General features: G+C 44.0%; 1 long non-coding RNA gene across 5 annotated transcripts; it reads left to right on the forward strand.

Moving 5' to 3' along the window:
- The first annotated feature begins 158 nt into the window (after positions 1-158).
- Positions 159-4793, forward strand: LOC136520892 (uncharacterized). 5 transcript variants are annotated; one of them, XR_010775424.1, is made up of 4 exons: positions 159-446; positions 1175-1848; positions 2379-2585; positions 3455-4793. It is a non-coding gene; the product is annotated as an uncharacterized lncRNA (long non-coding RNA). The 5 variants fall into 5 exon arrangements; XR_010775423.1 differs by lacking the exon at positions 3455-4793 and adding an exon at positions 2857-3130; XR_010775421.1 differs by lacking the exon at positions 3455-4793 and adding an exon at positions 2866-3130.
- The last annotated feature ends 16350 nt before the right edge of the window (positions 4794-21143 follow it).

The raw sequence follows: 21143 nt of genomic DNA on the forward strand, positions 1-21143 counted from the left end.
AGTTGAGGTTTACCAGGAGGGGTCGGATCATATGGTTAACAATACCAATTGGTCATTTATTTATCTCTACTCTACTCCTGCTAAGACGAAACTGGAATCGTCCACAACCTAATCGTTCTGCCTGCCTCCGACTCCCAGACCTCCCTAGCCCACCCGCCCGACTCCCTCTATCGTCCTCATCAGGAAAAAAAAACGACTCCACGCTTCCTTCGACTCGTCGACCGCTCCAGACCGCGCCGCCGCCGAGCGCCCTAGAGACAGCCGCTGCCGCCGCAGCCATCGCGCGGCGCTGGTGAAGCCCGCCGCGCGGACCTCGGGCATCGGCTGGAACCCTACGCGCAGCCCGTCCCGCTCGGCGGGAGCTCCACGGGCGGCCGGCGAGAAGCGGCCGCAGCACGTCGAGCAGCAGCTTCAAGTCCTCCACCCTCGCTCGCTGCTGCCACCAGGTGTGCCAACCCCTTCTCTTCCCTTCCCTTCCTGCTGTGCAAAACCGAGCACCCAACCCTAACTTAAGCTAATTGGCTATTTCTATTCCGATCTGATCAAATTATTACATCTGTGTACATGTATTGTGCCAGCTATGTGTCCACAATGTCCAGTAGATTGATTGGCAAAATGAAAATTCTTCAGCTAGGGCATATATCAAAGGAACCTATTGCTAGACAAATTGGTTGATAGTGTGCTCCCAGACATATAAAACTACAAATTGGTTGATAGTGTGCTCCCAGGTATCAGACGAAGCAAACTCTGCTTCTTCCCTGTGTAATCAGGGGTGCTCCCAAGTATATGTTCTTCAATTGATTCTTCATCAATAAAGGGTCCTGTGCTTTAAATTTGCTCAGCAGTTTCCAGAGGGGGGCGCGCACTGGGTTGAGAGAAAGACGCGCACATTGGGTCTCTACGCTCTCATGGTGTTTTGTTGAAAAGGGATTTTGGTTGTACCGATTGGTGCGATTTAATTTGGTTCAGTGAACAACATGGGATAGTCGGTGCCAGTCATTTGTTCTTGTTCAATGTTCAGTCATTACTCTTGATTTATTTTTGTTTGGTGATCGATGCCTAATCCTGTTTTTTTTTTTTTTTTTTTTTTTTTTTTTTTTTTTTTTTTGCTTCATCGGCTCTTTTCGTTTTCTTCTCAACCTGTATTATCAGCATTAGGTTCTTATTTTTGCAGGGATTCAGAACTCAGAAAGAATAGTTCAAAAATTGAGGAGAACAGATTAGACTTCTGGACGCGCTGATTAGCTCAGCAGAAAGGGTTGACTCGATGAGGTGGTGTGCATTAGCATCTGCTTTCGGGCCATGAGAAGTTCAGACACAGGCATTGTTCTTCCTTTGAGGGCATAAGGTGCTGTTTTACTAATTTGTTTCTGTTCTAAATATTAGCAATTTGCTAGGTTCATTTGGGCAATTTCAGCATTGAACATTCAGAGTAGATATGAGATCTTCGCAAGTTGGTAACTTTTGATCATTGCATTGCTTGATGCTTTCTACAACCAGACATATCATTTATGTTTTTACTAATTATTATCTTGAAAAGGTTCCTTTGACTACAGTTGGGAGATAAAAAATTCCTAATCACACAGACTTTTTTATTTTTGGAAAGCAAGGATATCAGCTGTACTCTGTCTAGCAGTTCTTAGAACCCTATCACTGAAGTGTGTATTGCCCGCAGCATTCCCCCTCTGTCAGACGCTTACTTCTCCTCCTTGGTTGTTGGTCACCTGCTGCAATCAGTGGAGTGATGGACATGGAGATGCCTTCATCCAATCATTGAGAAGCTGTGCTGGCTACGACCACTTGCAAAAGCCTTGAGAAAGCACTACAACAATCGTCTTTCCAAAATGAGTACTGTCCTTTTTATGAACTGATGGAATGATGCCCTAAATATGTTATCTTTGACTGATGTACATAATCCTTCATATAATCCCGTAGAAGCTAAAATGCATTGTACAATGGTGCAGAATATCTAAATACATTGTATTTTTTTAAACCGGTTACTTGATCACTCCCTGATAAATACTAAAACTATGCATACAGTAGCTGGGTTTGATTTTTTTCGGCGGAGGGGGTTGCACTGATTTCTATGACGTTCTTGGTCCAGAAAGTTTTTTCAGGCCAGTTTTTATGTATTTTTACTGTACTTATTATGTGGTTATATAGTGACTTGACTGGCATGCAAATGTATCAGTCTTGTCTTACTGGAAAACACTTTTTTTTTGTCAAACTGTTAGTGCCAATGTTGAAATGCTCTACATAGGAAGCATTGAGAACAAATGTTTATGGTCAAAATGTCGGACATTGCTTTCTAAGAGCAAGGTTCATATTAAGATTTAGCTACAAACAAGTCTGAATTTGTTCTCGATTTGCACCTGTAGGACAGAAGGAACTACAAGGCACATCTTCCCCATCAATCCCAGGTGCTCTGATGCCTTCACCATCTCATGGTGGCAAAAGCCAAGCTCAAGAAGATTAGGTCCTTTTACAGCATCTCTTACAGCAGCAGCATTGCACAAGACTTTGAAGAGCAACAGAGGTTTTTGCAAAAAATGATGATCCTGCTCTTGAACATGGATGCCCTTGAGGTAAATTTTCATCCGTTCAATTATACTTAAGTGATTCAATGTCTATATTAGAATGCATTCAGCATGTGTTTAGCATGCACATCTGTGAATTTCTTAATTTCAGAAAAGTACAAATGTCGCCCTCTTCAGTGAGTATAAAGTAGCATTTTCAGCAAATGCACATTTATCTTGGGCCTTCTCATTTATCAGATATAGATTAGTGAGTATGAATTATCTCCCTGGGCATCATAAGGTATGATCATATAAGTTATCAGTCTACCTTTATCGTAAGAGGGTGCAGGCAGCGGTTGGAGGTGTATACGTGGGACTGCTCAAGTGTGGCGCTGGGGATCAGGAGGTGCTGGTGCCAAGTCAGGGCATGTAAAATGGACTTATATGGTAGCTAGAATATGCAATATTAGGAATAGAATCTTCATGGATATATGAACCGATAAATTAGTTCCAATGTATAAACCTCTTACAAATTTATTTTTGAATTGTGAATTCACCCACTGGAACTAGATTTGCACAAGATTGGTTTGATTTGCATCACCACTTATCTGTGTTTGTTTCTCTTACTGAATTATGATTGGTTTGATTTGCACCATCATTATGTTGTTCCCGTTGCAATGCACATCTAGCAACACGTGGACATAATCCCCCCTCATCGTAATTTAGGATTAGCAATGAACAACTCCCTATTGAACTTTCTGTTGCTTCCGTTGCAATGCATGGGTAATCACTTATTTATCTAAATGTAGCTCAGAATATTATATTGTTAAGCTAAATTAAAATTTATTTGTCTGTTGATTTTGATCCACTATTTTTTTTCAGATTATGTTAAAAATTTTAAAGCTCCCGTAGTAACGCACGGGCTTTTGCTATTTCAGTACTAATTGCAATGATACTATGCGGGAAGAGATGAAACAAACTACGGGAATGCCGATGGAGGCTGTGTGTGAGAAATATTTGGGGGCTTGGGGCTTCCTAGGGCGGTTGGGCACAGCACTACGGAAGCCTTCGAACCGATCCAGGCAAAGATCAGGGGTTCGGTAGGGGGCTGCAAATAAGAAGCTGCTTAGTGAAGCTACCAACGAAGTTCTTATAAAATCAGTGGCCCAGGCGATTGTAACATATCCAATGAGCTGCTTTGTTCTATCGGCAAGAACAAGGAAGAAGATTATAGCGGCAACCTCGAACTACTGGTGGGGTGGCTCTGCGGACAGCCGAGCCATCCATTGGAGGCGTTGGCGGGACCTTACTGTCCCAAAGTGTCGTGGTGGTATGTGTTTTTTGGGATATCAAGCAATTTAATGTGGCAATATTGGGGAAGCAGGGGTGGCAGCTCATGACAAACCCAGAGTAGCTATGTGCACGTGTGATTAAAGGAAAATACTATCCTACCGGATATTTCCTGTTAGCTAGGAAGAAGAGGAATGCATCACATGCGTGACGGGCTATCCTGACAGGTACACAGACCTTATACTGTGGTCTGATCAAGCGAATTGGCAACGGTGAATCCACTAATTTTTGGCAGGATAGGTGGATCCCAGGAGCCATTCTGTAAGCCAATTTGTCCAAAACTGGGTGCATCAGCAGTTCATGTTAATGAACTCTTGTCTGCGGATGGTCAGCATTGGGATGATGGGGCATTAGAAGAGAATTTGTTGTACATGAATGCACAAGCTGTAAGAAGGATTCCGTTGGGGAGACTGCAACATGATTTTTCGGCGTGGGCAGGGGAACGACATGGAGTCTATTCAGTGTGCTCGGCATATCGCCTGCAGGTAGAAAAGGAGATGCAAGATAGGGATCATGGGGGAGGCACAACGACGCATTCGGTGGCCAGCCATGAACCCCGTTGGCAAAGACTTTGGAAATGCAAGGTGCCACCAAAGGTGAAGGTTTTGCAGTGGAGGGTTTCACATGATTTTATCCCCTGTGTGCAAACCTCCATCGTCGGCACATTGAGCAGATAGGGACCTGTGGCTTCTACGACAATGAAGAGGAATCCACTTTCCATGCTTTGACGCAATGCACATGCTGTCAGGTTCTAGGAAAAACTAAAACAGTTGGCGGGTGTCGCGGAGTCGAAACCACGGCAAGCATTGTTGTACGTTGTAGTGTCAGAGTGCGTGTTTCCGGTGGCTTGGGTGAACTCAAGAACACAAGAATCACAGAGGGGACGCAACGGTTTATCCTAGTTCGGGCCAATCGGTGTCGTACGTCCAGCAGCTGATGATCCTTATACTCAAGAGCACCCAAAATCTAGGGGTTAAAACAGAGTGTACAGGAGAAAGAGAGAGATTTGGTAGGGGGTCGCTTGGTGCTGATCCTAGGGCATCTCGCCGTCGGTGGAGCCTTACCCCTCGCTGGAGAGGAGGAAGACGATTGGTGCGGTGGAGGAGCTCTCGATGCCTCTCTCTGGGTTGCTCTGCTCTCGGTGCCGAGCTTGAGTGGAATGGTGAGGACTCGAATGATCTGTCTGGAATCATCCTCTCCCCTTTTAGGATCCGACATATCCCTTATATTCCGAGGTAGGTCGAGTACATGGTGGATTGGGGGAGTTGAGCCTAAGGTCTACATGTGCCGGAGTCTAGGAGGATCTTGCAGCGGCGTTCTGTGGACCGTGGTGATGTCGTGGAGCTGAAGAAGCTCTAGGCGTCGTCCGGCTACTCTGTTCTAACACGCTGAGTGTCAGGTTGTGTCAGCTTGGACCGGCCTCCTCTAGGTGTGCCTTTTGGAGGCTTCTTGGTGGCGAAGGATGCCGGCTCAAGGGGCTGACGTGCAGGCCTAGGAGCCCCCGAGCCCCTGGAGTCCACGGGGGAGCTTGTCTTCTTGTGTCACGTCCCGTGCGTGACCTTGTCGGGGGAGCGGATGATAGAGCCGCGCCCAAGGGGCAACGCTCAGGGAGCCCCTCGATTCTTGATGGCTCAGGGTGTCCTTTGTTGAGCCCCAGTCTTGGTTGGCTCCAAAGGCTGGGAGGGAGCCAAGGATCGGGTCCATGCTTTTGTCGATCGAGAGCCTGGGGCTCGGGCAAGCCCCTAAGTCCCGAGCAGAGGCGGCGGACGTGCTCGGGCTAGGCCTGATTGCTTGGCCTGAGGGTGCGCGCGAGCGTACCCAATGGGTATAGCCCTTGAGCCCTAGGGCGATCCTAAAGGGGTCGGTCGGGAACCTTTGATCCCGAGGCGTAACTATGTTAGGATCTCGTCAGGAGCCCTCGAGCCCTTCGTGGCCTCACTTGGCCAGATTCGTGATGGCGACGAAGGGCTGAATTTGATCTTCTGGTAACCGAACTAGTCATGGCAGGGATGACTTCCGCTGACAAGAGTGTGATGCCCTTCGTGGGTCCCTTCCCAAGTGTAATGGGGGCGCTCGGCTATCGGGGCCGAGCGATGGTGGTGTTGACCCCTTTTTCAAACCACGTTGCGTGAGTCTGTGGTCCGAGCGAGGGTTCGATGAATTCATCTAGGAGTTGCCGACCTTGGGCCCGGAGGCAGCCTCCTTTCTGATCTAAGCCTATCGTGGGTCGGTTGATCGAGAGCGTCTAGGCTCTAGCTCGGGGCCACCTGATTACCTGGCGCGCCACACCCTTCTGAAGGCTTTGGTAGCAGGCCTCGATCTTCTCGGACCGATCTTAGCAATCACAAGTCGGGGTGCGGGGAGCACGCCTGAGCTCAGACAGGGGCCCCTCGTTGGGTCCACTGCTCAGCGGCTCCCGACCCAACTCCAGGGAGTTGGTTGGTTTTTGGGGCGTGTTGTTCGGGTGCCCGTTGATCAGGAGGCCGGGTGAAAGCCCTAGTTTGGTTTTAGATAATTGATGAAACCTAGCACTAACCATTGTCATAAGTTGTGATATGAGCTAGGTTGGTGCAATCCAAGTGATTGAGCAAGGTGAGGTCCATGGAGATGAAGATGGACATGTGTTGATGATGATCAAGCTCTAACATGGAAAAGAAGAAAGAGAAAAATAAAAACCGAGAAGATCAAGGCGAAGGTATATGATAGGTTTTTGTTTTGCACTCAAGACACCATAGAGGGTGTGAGTGACTGAGGATCGACAGCCGTACTATAAAGAGGGAAATCTTTGGCTAAGCAGTTATCAAGTGCCACTAGGTGACATAATTCTTGCATATGCATTTAGGAACCTAGTGTGCTAACTTTGATCCTTGTAAAATGCTTTGAAAAATGCTAACACACGTGCACATAAGTTCTACACTTTGTGGTTAGCAAGTTGGAAGCAAGGGCGAAGTGGTTGTGGACTTAGAAAAAGAAAAAGGAGGACACAACAATAACCGGACGCTGGACCCTGAGTCTGGTCATTTATAGCGCGGGCGCAGTGGCTAGCAAGAGTGAAGAGAAGCGATCGAACGCTGGGGCTGGCTTGACCAACGCGTCCGGTCACTTGTTGAGAGGCAGCGGCTTCGCGCGACTGGACGCACAGGGGCCGCGTTAGGTCGGCAGTGACGTATGGTGATGTCAGCCTTGCGGGCGAGCAGTGAGAGGCGCGGTGTGGACCTGACGTAGGGGCGTGTTAGGTCACCCTAGACCTAACGCGTTCGGTCATTGTTTTTCTTCTCTGGACCCTCTCTGGACCACGGTGTGTATGTGACTCTAGTCATCACTAGGGTCACGTCCGGTCAGAGGTTGACTAACTGCACTGACCATTTTCGACCGTTGAAGATCAACGCGTAGGATTCAAAGCAACGTGGCACGAGATTAGCGACCGGACGCTGGCTCAGGCGTGTCTGGTCAGCCCGACCGGCATGTCCGGTCAGTACGCAGGACGTCCCTCTTTGGCTCTAACGTCTCTATTCGTTTGGGGAGGTCTATAAATAGTGTTTGGCTAGCTTGGGGCTCACACTCTTGGCAATTTGACATACTTGACATCCTTGTGAGCCTAAGCAAACACCTCCCACTCATCTCCATCTTGGATTCATCATCATAATGAGATTGGGAGTGATTCTAAGTGTATTTGTTTGAGTGATTGCATCTAGTGGCACTTGGGGATCGTTGTGGCTGCGGATTTCTTGTTTCTCTTGGTGGTTGCCGCCACCTAGACGGCTTGGAGCAGCGGAGGAGGATTGGCACGAGTTGGTGATTGTTCGTGGCCATCTCCCGATGATTGTGAGGGGTCTTGTGCCTTGCCCGGCGGAGAGCCGAAACGTAACTCTAGTGGATTGCTTGTGTCATTGAGTTACATCACTTGTGGGTAGGTTCTTGCGGTGTCCAATCGTGTGGATGAGGTTCGTGCAACACCTCTTAGCTACCGAACCACCAAGTGTTGGTCCACATAACGGGGACTAGCATGCCGTCAAGCACGTGAACCTCGGGAGAAAAATTGGTTGTCTCTTGCCCTTTGGTATTCTCCCGGTGATTGAATTGGTATTCATCTTATGATTGGTTCACTCCTCTACGCGCCGGTATAATCACCCTACTCACTCATTTATATTCCCGCAAATTAGCTATAGCAAGCTCTTTAGTGTAGCTAGAATTGAGAACTTGCTTTGTAATTTAAGTTCATCTAGTGGAGCTCTTTAGTGTAGCAAGTGTGAGAGCTCTTAGTGAGTAGCGACTTAGCAAATTGTGTACTTAGTGATCATACCAACTAGAATTGTTGGATAGGTGGCTTGCAACCCTTATAAAGCTAGAGCAAGTTTGTATTTCGCTATTTGTCATACTAATCTAATTGCTCTAGTGATCTTATAGATTTTTAAATAGTCTATTCACCCCCTCTCTAGTCATATTAGGACCTTCCAAGTTGATGAGGACATGACACCCATGCATACGACCATGTTTGGCACATGGTATGGAGGGCTAGGAGACCAGCAAGGGTGTCCGGTCAAGAAGGAGGCTCAAGGCTAATTCGGTTCGAGTCCCCGAGGTGGAGCCCAAAGCAACTCAAGTTCGAGCCCGTCTCGGAGTCAAGGATCAGTCTGCCTTAAACTAGTCACCTAGGACGCATCCGGACTCTATTTTTGACGATCCACATATGGTTGGAAAGCTAATTTGATAAGGAAGCCAATCCAAGTGGTCTCACGTCAAAAGACCTTTGGAATCAACGGGAATCGTCGAAACAAGTCAGCGTCTAGAATCTGCTAGGGCGCTGTGATACCGTCTTTTGGTCCGTTGGACCGTGTATCGTGTTTGGACCCATTAGGGGGCGCATCCAGGGGGGTGACGCCCAAGACTATAAATAGCAGTCGTCGCTCTCCTTAGGGTTTGGGTTTTGTTTAGTTCTTGATTTCCTTGTGAAACAGACATCGTTTTGCTGCAACTGTGCCGCCAAGGCTGCTTGCTATGAACCAGGGGCCCCAGTTCTTGATCTTATTCGCCTGTGACGATTAGTCCTTTCGAATAAAGACTTGAACTCATCGTTATCATAAGCCTCATATTTATTTGCAATTTCAGATTGCGTTTATCCCATTCTTGCTTGTATTCTCGATTCGCTTGCAGGAAAGCCTTCTCGGCGAGGTCAATCGCGTTCGCGTGGTTGATAACCAACGGAGCAGTGGTGTAACGGTTGCGGGGGTCCGAATCAGTCTTGGTTTGAAGCCTAGATCGTGAACGTTGAGTCTCCACCAATCGACGCTATCATACCTTTCGAAAGATCGGGCCTAGTCTACATCAAGTGGTATCAGAGACCTTGTTGCCCGTTAGGTATACATTTGTTTTTTCCTTTAGATTGAATCTATTTTTGCATTACCTAAAGTCTAGAAAAAGCCAAAAAAATACACCGCCACATATTCCTTGTCCTACAACCCCTCTGTGCCATCGCAATATTTTTTTAATTTTAGTTTGCTTTATTGAATGGTCGTCCCTTGTTATGTCGTTGTGTTTGTCATTTTAGGTTTTGTTCTAGATCTTTAGTTCTTTACTACTCAGTCCTATTTTTTGTGTTGAAGAAAAAGAAAACATATTGCTGTTGTTTTCGGTGAGAAAAAAAGAGGTCGTCAGGTTTACCATCCATATATGTGAGAACGTGTGATCATTAGAAGGAAAAGAAATAGGAAATAGGCAGTAGCATGTGAAGGAGAAGAGAAAGAATAGGAAGCTTGCATTCAATTTGGATTCTTCTTTGGTATACACGTTTGGTTTTTGGATATCTACTTTTAGAAGCTTGGACATCGTGCTACCTTTGATCCTTAGGATTTGAGTCTTGTGTCTCATTAGTTTGTATACTGCAAGATATATTTGAAGCTTGTACCTTGTGGCACTCTTGGTAAAAGAGAAGAAAGAAAGAAATAAAAAAAGCAAAAGGCAATACGTGCAAGAAAAAAGCCGCACAGAAAAGGGCAAAGAGGTGAAAAAAGAGCCGCACCTAATAAAAAAAAGAAGAGCAAAGAAAAAAATTCAGAAGTGTTTGCATCCTGTTTAGTCCTTGTGCTGAGATATTGTTGCTTGTTGAACTAGGTCCAGGGCGAGTCTAGGCAGGCAACATAGACTAGCTTGGGACTATTTTTCAATCTTACAATTTCTAAATTAAATTATTGCTATTCCTTGCTTCTATATTGTGCCTGTCCAAGCTCCACTTTCTTCTAACGAAGTACGGGTTCGCCTTGCAACTATTACACTCAAGCTACAATGGTATCACAGTCACCGACCGATTGCACAGTCTGTTGGCTTTGGTAAGAACACTTGCAAGACGGTGGTAAGCCGTTTGAGATATTGCTTTCCACTTTCACCACAACCCAGTAGTTGCTAGTTGATAGGGATAATACTTTTGTGTTGTTTTTTGTTGTCTTCCACAATGATAGGTTATTTGTATCCACCGACTTATGATGGTATAGGTGCTGATGAGTACATGGAGTGAGAAATTGCCATAGATAACATATTTGCTACTCGCTTTATGTGTCCAAGGAGGAAGGTAAAAAATGCAGCTAGTGTTTTGCGACATTCTTCTTTATCTTGGTGGGAGTCTTTAGATCCTTCTGATAAATCTCAAACTTGGAATGATATGAAACTCCTTATGCAAGAAACCTTTGTTAATCCACCTTCTGTTTTGACTTCATATGCTGAGGTGCACTATTTAGAGGAAGAGTCTGTTGTTATTCCTCTTGCTATGACTAACCTTCTGTCGGATAATGTACATAAGCGAGAGGATGACATGGAAGAAAATGAGAAGCTCACAACCTCATATGCAAATTCAGAACCATCACTTCACAATACACCTATTACTCCTACTGAGAACACAGGTTATGCCCATGGTGCTACACTCATGGAAGGTGAGAATTGTTTTAATGTACTATTTTTTTTTTCACAAACCATGCTATCATAGAGCAATTGTTAGTGGAACCATCTCTTGATTTATCTTTGTCTCATGATAATTTGCTTGATGTTCCTTGTGATAAAGATGAATTGGTTGACGATGCTTCAGTCTTACATGTTTTGGAATCAGTCACTTGTGCTGAAAATAAACATGTTATTCATATTGCTACTAAAACTGATGAGTTCAAACTGTTGTCTTCTTTACATACTTTGGGTTACATTGAATTTGATGTTTTGTGTAACCTAGATTGTTTGGAGGAGAGCCTTTTTAAATATGCTGATTTACCTTGGTTTTCTAAACACACATATCATGTTATTGGTAAATATAACAACAAGGGACAATATATGATACATCGAGTATACATTTGTAGTAATATGAATTCTCCTTTTGTTGTATAAGATTATGATCGTTTAGAGGGCAGCCATAATAGTACAAACATTTTCTCATGTTCCTCAAAAAACCAAGTTCACTTCGAAAAAGGGGACCATTGTTGGTTTCTACCTATGTCTGCTAGACCATCTATTCTTGCATTGTCTTTGGTTAGTTCTAATATTTTGCAGGATAGTGTTGACATACATCGTGTGCATTCGGATCATGGAGTCTACATGCTTGCTGAAATTTTTATGCGTGATGACATGCTAGAAACTTGGAAACATGGTCATATTCCTTTCCCTTTGTCTTCGCAACCCAGTTCTCCTTTGTGTTGTGCAGGATTAGTTTCAAGCACAATCGACGCCGAGGATGGCTTTTCGTCAAGAAGGGGAGGATGATGAGGACATGACACCCATGCATACGACCACATTTAACACATGGTATGGACGGGTAGGAGACTAGCAAGGGTGTCCAAGTCAAGAAGGAGGCCCAAGGCTAATTCTGTTCGAGTCCCCGAGGTGGAGCCCAAAGCAACTCAAGCTCGAGCCCATCTCGGAGTCTAGGACCAGTCTGCCTTAAACTGGTCACCTAGGAGGCATCCGAACTCTGTTTTCGACAATCCACATATAGTTGGAAAGCTAATTTGATAAGGATGCCAATCCAAGTGGGCTCACGTCAAAATACCTTCAAAATCAATAGGAATCGTTGAAACAAGTCAGCGTCCAGAATCTGCCAGGGTGTTGCGACATCGTCTTTTGGTCCGTTGGACCATGTATCGTGTTTGGGCCCATTAGGGGGCATGTCTAGGGGAGTGACGCCCAAGACTCTATAAATAGCAGTCGTCACTCTTCTTAGGGTTTGGGTTTTGTTTAGTTCTTGATTTCCTCGTAAAACAGACATCGTTTTACTGCAACTGTGCCGCTAAGGCTGCTTGCTGTGAACCAGGGCCCTAGTTCTTGATCTTATTCGCCTGTGGCGATTAGTCCTTTCGAATAAAGACTTGAAGTCCTTCTCATTATCATAAGCCTCATATTTATTTGCAATTTCAGATTGCGTTTATCCCATTTTTGCTTGTGTTCTCGATTCGCTTGCCGAAAAGCCTTCTCAGCGAGGTCAATTGCGTTAATGTTGTTGATAACCCATAGAGCAGTGGTGTAATGGTTGCGGGGGTCCGAATTAGTCTTGGTTTGAAGCCTAGATCATGAACGTCGAATCTCCACCAATCGACACTATCATACCTTTCAGAAGATCGGGCCTAGTCTACATCACAAGTGGTATTGGAGCTGTGGTCACCATTTGATTCAAGGCTTAACAACCTTTGGTGCAAAATATGGCTCAAATAGTGTTCGACCATGTTGGGGGCAAACCACCGTTCTTCGATGCCATATCTTTTGATTATTGGAAGAGAAAGATAAAGATGTACCTTGGTTCAATCAATGACAAGGTGTGGGATGTGGTAGAGAATGAGTTTGTGATCATTGACCCTACCAATCTCACCGATAATGACAAGATCAACAAGCAATGCAACACTATGGCCCTCAACACAATATATACTGGCATTGATTCAAAGGTGTTTGAGTAAATCAAAGATCTTGAGAAGGCAAGTGAAGTTTGGGTGAGACTAGAAGAAACATATGAGGGCACTTCAACGGTAAAAAGTGCCAAGCTCTACATGCTCAAAGACAAGCTATCAAACTTCAAGATGAAGGATGATGAGTCAATTCTAGAGATATTGTATAGGCTACAAGTCATCATCAATGATCTCAAGAGTTTGGGTGAGAAGGTGAAGGATGAGGACTTCTCTCATCAATTCTTGATGTGTTTGCCAAAGAGATTCAAGACATTGAGAACTATCATCTTTAGAGGTGGATTGAAGGATATCACTCCAAATAAGGTGCTTGGTGATGTGATGACTGAGGACCAATACAATAGTGATGGTGAAGAGCTTGTGAAGGAGGAAGACAAGAAGAACAAGGGTGTGGCATTCAAGGCTAGCTCATCATCCAAGAACAAGGGCAAGTCCAAGAAACAATCAAGTGATGATGAAGATCTTAGTGACATTGATGATGAAGCTATGGCTCTCTTTGTGCGCAATATGGGAAAATTCATGAAGAAGAATGGCTATGGTGAAAGAAAGAGATGAGATGAAACCAAGAGCAAAGAATATGTGAGAAGATGCTACAATTGCAATAGCCCCAGTCACGTTGTAGCGGACTATTCCTACAATAGTGACAATGATGAGGATGAGAAGAAGAAGAAGGACAAGAAGGAAAAGAAGGAGAAGAAGATGACCTTCCAAAAGAAGAAGAAGGGTGGAGGCTATGTGGTCACTTGGGATAGTGATGACTCTTCGAATAGTGATGGCTCTAGTGATGATGACAAGAAATCCATCAAGAAAGCACTAGCAAGCATTGCCATCAACAAGAAGCCTTCCTTCTTCGACACTCCATCGACATGTCTCATGGCAAAGCCTATTATATGATGTGAGTGATGATGATGAATGTGAAAGTGATGCTTATAGGAGTGATGATGATGATGAGGATGAGTACACCAAGGAGGAGCTCATGGACATGTGTGAGCAAGTGCACACTTGCTTTGAGATGAAGAGAAAGGAGTGCAAAGAATTGTGCAAGAAAGTCAAATTTCTTGAGCAATCCTTTGATGAGCTCAATGCCACTCATGAGAGGCTAATGGAAGCCCATGAGAAGCTTGGCAAAGCTCACTCTAAGCTTGAAAAGGCTCACTCCTCTCTCATTGAGCAAGCCAAGAAGAAGCAAGTGATTGTGTCTTGTGATGTGGGACTAACATGTGATATTATTGATGAATCTTTTTATAAGTCCATTGTTGTTGCTCCCACTAACCCTTCTTGTAGCACTTCTACTTCCACTTCACCTTTGAGTGATGGTTTCACTTGTGATGCCTCACTAATGGTAGAAAATGAGACCCTCAAGAAGGAGGTGAATGAGCTCACTCGTGCCTTAGGCAATGCCTATGGTGGAGATGCCCGCTTGCTAAAGTACTTGGGTAGCCAAAGATTTTCTCTCAACAAAGAGGGATTAGGCTATACCCTCAAGAAAGGCAAGGCGACATTTGTCACTCCCAAAGCTAGCTTTGTGAAGGGCAATGGTCGGTTTTGCAATAGATGCAAGCAAGTTAGGCATATAGAGCAATATTGCAAGACTAACAAGAACAAGCAACCTAATGTATCCTCAATTAGATTTGATTCTTGTTACATGCTTGTTAAGGGTGCCAATGGTGTGAAGGCTAAGTTCATTGGTACACCAATTGTAGGCCCAAAGAAGAAGGCTATTTAGGTACCAAAGACCTTGGTGACTAACCTTCAAGGACCCAAGCAAGTTTGGGTACCTAAAAAGAATTGATCTTCTTTTGTAGGTCAATTATAAAGCCGGAGGAAGGCATTGGGTACTTGATAGTGGGTGCACACAACACATGACCGGTGATTCAAGAATGTTCAATTCAATCAATGAAAATGAGAGCAATGAGATTGATAGTATCACATTTGGTGACAATAGCAAAGGCAAGGTCAATGGTCTTGGTAAGATTGCAATATCCAATGACTTGAGCATTTTCAATGTGCTACTAGTAGAGAGCTTGAATTTCAACCTATTGTCGGTAGCTCAATTATGTGATCTTGGTTTCAAGTGCATATTTGGTGTGGATGATGTAGAGATCATAAGTGTATATGGCTCTAACTTGGTATTCAAAGGATTTAGATATGAGAATCTATACTTGGCTGATTTCAATGCTAGAGAAGCTCAATTGTCAATATGTTTGCTCACTAAGTCTAGCATGGGTTGGTTATGGCATAGAAGGCTTGGTCATATTAGAATAAAACAATTAAACAAGTTGATCAAGTATGACCTAGTTAGAGGCTTGAAAGATGTCACATTTGAGAAAGATAAGCTTTCTAGTACATGTCAAGCCAGAAAGCAAGTTGGTAATACACATCCTAAGAAGAGCATGATAAGCACATCCAAGGCATTTGAATTGTTGCACATGGACTTGTTTGGACCAACCACATACACTAGCATTAGTGGAAACAAATATGGATTTGCGATTGTGGATGATTTCACTAGGTATACATAGGTGTTCTTGCTTGTTGACAAGAGTGGTGTATTTGCAACCTTCAAGACATTCATCAAGAGAATTCACAATGAGTTTGAAACAACCATTAAGAAAGTGAGAAGTGACAATGGAAGTGAATTCAAGAACCCAAGAGTTGATGATTTGTGTGATGAGTTTTGGATTAGACATCAATTTTTTGGGCAAGTGCACTCCATAATCAAATGGCCTAGTTGAGGGGAAAGAATAGAACTTTGATTGACATGGCAAGATCAATATTGAGTGAGTACAATGTGAGTCATTCATTTTGGGCCAAAGCAGTCAACACGACTTGCTACTATAGCAACCGACTCTATTGTCATCCATTGAAGGAGAAGACCCCATATGAGCTCTTGATTGATAGAAAGCCCAACATTGCATACTTTTGGGTTTTTTGGTTACAAATGCTACATATTGAAGAAAGGCACTAGATTAAGCAAGTTTGAGAAGAAATGTGATGAAGGTTTCTTGCTTGGTTACTCCACTACTAGCAAGGCTTATAGAGTTTGGAATTTGGCTAGTGGTACTCTTGAGGAGGTGCATGATGTTGAATTTGATGAGACCAAGGGTTTCCAAGAGGAAGATGAGAATCTAGATGATGTGAGAGGCACTCAATTGGATAATGCAATGAAGAATATGGATGTTGGTGATATAAGGCCTAGAGATATGATTGAAGTTGAAGATGGCAAAGATCAAGTGCTCTCTAACTCAAATGTGCAAGTTGATACAAGTCAAGCTAGTTCATCATCTCAAGTGTGAAATCAACAAGTGGCTAGTTCATCATCTCAACCAAGTGATCAATCAAATGCAAGCAATCAAGTGCAAGTGCTCCAACCAACCAATATTGCAAGAGATCATCCATTGGATTCTATTATTGGTGACATTTTCAAGAGGTGTGTAAACAAGATCAAGATTGGCATAATTTTATGAACATTTCTCATTTGTATCATCCATAGAACCTAAGAAGATAGATGAAATTTTGAAGGATGTTGATTGGGTAAATGCTATGCATAAAGAGCTAAACAATTTCACAAGAAACCAAGTATGAGAGTTAGTTGAGAGGCCTAAGGATTATAATGTGATTGGAACCAAGTGGGTCTTTCAAAACAAGCAAGATCAAGATAGGATAGATGTAAGGAACAAAGTAAGATTAGTGGCTCAAGGTTACACTCAAGTTGAAGATCTTGACTTTGGAGAAACATATGCCCCAGTTACAAGATTGGAAGCAATTAGATCTTGTTAGCCGATGCTTGTGCCCATAATATCAAGTTGTACCAAATAGATGTGAAGAGTGCATTTCTCAATGGGTACATCAATGAGCTTGTGTATGTTGAGCAACCTCCCGATTTTGAAGATGAGAAGAAGTCCAACCATGTCTACAAGTTGAAGAAGGCCTTGTATGGATTGAAACAAGCTCCAAGAGCATGGTATAAGAGATTGAGAGATTTCCTACTCTCCAAGGGATTCAAGATGGAAATGGTTGACACCACTCTCTTCACCAAAAAGTTAGGCAATGACTTGTTTTTGTTGCAAATCTATGTTGATGACATCATATTTGGGTCAACCATTCAAGTTTTTTGTGAGGAGTTTGGAAAGATGATGGCAAGTGATTTTAAGATGTTCATGATTGGAGAGCTTAGTTACTTCTTTGGTCTTCAAATCAAGCAAATGAAGAATGGCACATTTGTGAGTCAAGGCAAGTACATCAAAGACATACTCAAGAAGTTTGGAATGGATGATGCTAAAGCTATTAGTACACTAATGGAAACAAATGGAAACTTGGATAGTGATGCTAGTGGCAACATGGTGGATTAAAAGATGTATCGGTCTATGATTGGAAGCCTACTCTATGTGTTGGGTTCATAAACCCTAGGGTCTCTCATGGACCGGCTTCCCAACAAAGGCTTGGCACAACAGGCAATGTTGCAAACAAACACGCAACTCATGGGCCGGCCCAATTACCCAAACGACATGCCAGAAGGGTGATCCAATCACCGACCGGAAGGTCTGGTCGAGGAGAAACAACGCTCGTTTCTAACTCCGGCCACCTCTCCGACTGGAGCGTTCGCTTTGGTCTCCAGCCCGCCTCTGGACGGCCTCTCCAACTGAAAGGTCTGGCCAAAGTACTACTTCCGACTCCGACCCGCGTCTTGGACTAGGGATGCACCAAACCCCTGCTCACTAATCTTCTCCAACTAGCGCATTTAGAGCCAACTGGCACTAACCGATTGGGGACGCCCTGCTCGATAAGGACCAAGGAATGAGCGAAGAAAGTAAGGCAGGGCGCATAAGTAAAACCACAATACCAGGGACCGTACCCTGCGCACCTGCTAGGCAGTACCCTATGACCCTCCTGGCATGACAGAACCCAAGTAGTGTTGTAGGCGCCGACATTTTCCCCTACAGTATTGTAGGTGCCATTAACTCCCACACGGTAAGGCTCCCCCACATACCTCTGGGCATCAACAGTGTTGTGGGCACCGGCATTAACTGTACCAGGCGAACATGGTAAAACCCCTTGCATGTCTCTAGGTATCAACAGTATGGCAGGCACCGACGTCTGCCATACCCGAAGAAGACAACACAAACCACCCACGTGCATCTGACATTCAATAGTATTGTGGGCGCCTACCATCGTCCTATACCCACTGGCATGGGCAACAAGGCTTAGTAGCATACGTACTCTCTCCCTCTCACTTGTAAGGCCATCCCCTTCATCTATAAAAGGGGATGCACTCTCTCCCAACAGGGTAGATTTATTAGATCGATCAAGTTCACTAGAACACAACAGTAGAACGACCAGGTTCAAACCTCGAGCACACTCCCGAACACTTAGCACATAGTGGAGCTCCCGTCGTGCTCAGTCCCTCTGACCAGAGTCCGACCGGACCTCTTGTACCCCCATCTTTCTCTTTCTCGTTTGTAACCCCGCTGCAAACTTCGAGCACCTGGGCTTAGGAATAAAGTCACCAACTGACTCAAATTGGACATAGGGCACATTGCCTAAACCAGTATAAACCCTATGTCATTGAGTGCTAGGCCATCTCCAATCACAACATACGACAAAACAACAAATATTTACATGTTGGTCACTTTCTGCATCGACACTATATGACCACATCAAGGTCAGATGTGATGTTTAGTGTATGCATGTGTGCTAGATTTCAAGCCTTACCAAGAGAGAGTCATTTGAAGCCAACCAAGAGAATACTGAGGTACTTGAAGCATACACAAAATGTTGGATTGTGGTATCCCAAAGGAGATAGATTTAAGTTGATTAGATATTCAGACTTCAATTATGCGGGATCCAAAGTTGAGAGAAAGAGCACATCGGGCACATGTCAACTATTGGGAAGATCACTTGTGTCTTGGTCATCAAAGAAGCAAAATAGTGTAGCACTTTCAATCACCGAAGCAGAGTACACTTCGGCCGGTAGTTGTTGTGCTCAATTACTTTGGATGAAGGCTACTTTGAGTGACTTTGGAATCAAGTTCAAACAAGTGCCATTGATTTGTGACAATGAGGGTGCTGTGAAGCTCACCAACAACCCAGGTTCAACATTCAAGAACAAAGCATATAGATGTCCGCCACCATTTCATAAGGGATCACCAACAAAAAGGGGATATTTGCATTTAGAGTGTGGGCACCGATGATCAACTTGCCGATATCTTCACCAAGCTAAGGAATGAATTGAACATAATTGACTTCTCAAATATGTGTTGATGCACCCCCATTATATAACATGCCTCTCCTTCAAGCAAAGCAAGGTAAAGTTGATTGACATGTCATTCATCCATTGCTAAGGACTTGTTTAGTGCATCTAGTCATTCCTCACCTGTCTTAGGCTCATTCATGAAAATCAAATGAATTTGATGCTTGTACGGTACCACTATTGCTTGTATGCTTGAAATGATCTAGTGGTAGCATATGCCATGGTTGTGGGCTTGTGAACCTAGTGTTTGATCTAGAAAATGAGCTATAAGTGTTTAACTCAACATGGTGCATGATAACCCTTATTTGGAGGTGTGAAGAAGCTTGCCCTTGGATCAAACAAAGTTAAATATCTTTTACAAGTGATCTAGATTGAACCAAATTGAGAAAATGATCCTCATTTCACATGGTTTCACCCCAACCTATCTAAAATTTGAGCTCACCTTTTGTGCTAATTGTTGACAAAGGGAGAGAGAGAATTCACAAAGACAGTAAAGATAGGGGAGCAAACAAATGAAATGACATTGTAAGGGGATCAATTAAAATTTAAAGCACACAAGTAGGGGGAGCAAGCTCATAAACTTGTATGTTGCATTTGTATGTGCATTTACATATGTTTGCTTGCATGGCATAAGTTTTAAATTCCCTATCCGTGCTTGTGTGGTGTATGCTAGATTGTAAATGACTAATGAAATGAAAATTGGCATGCATAGGATAGCTAGATATACCTTGATCTTTTACAAGTGGTACTAGAGCCTTGCTTATATGTTGATCTCATGAGGTATCTAGTTAGTCTTTGCTTTTCAAGTGATATCTAGCAAATCATGGTGCTAAGGATGGTGTTCAAATGGCAACTCCGATTCGTATCACGCTTCAAAGGTTCATTCTTTACACCTTAGCATCTTTTGGTAGCTATTACTCTCCCAAACTTCATATCCATGCATATGTGCAAGCTTTCAAGTCCAAACTCTTAGCACATATGTAGGGCGAAGCTAATACTACCAATTTGGGTTGATGAAACTTGTCCATAATCTTTACACATGGTAATATGCTTGGGCAAGCAACATAAATCCAAAAAGATTTACATTGAATATCTTTGTAAATAGGTTGTCATCAATTACCAAAAAGGGGGAGATTGAAAGCCCTAGTTTGGTTTTGGATAATTGATGAAACCTAGCACTAACCTTTGTCATGAGTTGTGATATGAGCTAGGTTGGTGCAATCCAAGTGATTGAGCAAGGTGAGGTCCATGGAGATGAACATGGACATGTGTTGATGATGATCAAGCTCTAACATTGGAAAAGAAGAAAGAGAAAAACAAAAACCAAGAAGATGAAGGCAAAGGTATATGATAGGTTTTTGTTTTACACTCAAGACACCATAGAGGGTGTGAGTGACTTAGGATCGCTAGCCATGCTATAAAGAGGTGAAATCTTTGGCTAAGCGGTTATCGAGTGCCACTAGGTGACATGATTCTTGCATATGCATTTAGGAACCTAGTGTGCTAACTTTGACCCTTGTAAAATGCTTTGAAAAATGCTAACACACGTGCACACAAGTTCTACACTTTGTGGTTAGCAAGTTGGAAGCAAGGGCGAAGTGGTTGTGGACTTAGAAAAAGAAAAAGGAGGAGACACAGTGACCGGACGCTGGCGTCGGTCTGATCAGACGCTAGACCCTAAGTCTGGTCATTTATAGCATGGGTGTCATGGCTGGCCTGAGAGTGAAATGAAGCGATTGGAGGCTAGGGCTAGCTCGACCAGCGGGTTCGGTCACATGTTGAGAGGCAGTGGCTTCGTGCGACTGGACACGTAGGGGCCGCGTCAGGTCGGCAGTGACGTACGGTGATGTCAGCCTCATGGGCGAGTAGTGAGAGGCGTGATGTGGACCTGACGCAGGGCGTGTTAGGTTGCCCTAGACCTAATGTGTCTGGTCATTGTTTTTCATCTCTGGACCTAATCGGACGCGGTGTGTATGTGAGTCTAGTCATCACTAGGGTCATGTCTGGTTAGAGGTTGACTAACTGCGCTGACCGTTTTCGAGCTGTTGAAGATCAACGCGTAGGATTCAAAGCAGTGACACGTGGCGTGAGATTAGCGACCAG

Source organism: Miscanthus floridulus, chromosome 18, assembly GCF_019320115.1.
Source record: "Miscanthus floridulus cultivar M001 chromosome 18, ASM1932011v1, whole genome shotgun sequence".
NCBI lineage: Eukaryota > Viridiplantae > Streptophyta > Magnoliopsida > Poales > Poaceae > Miscanthus > Miscanthus floridulus.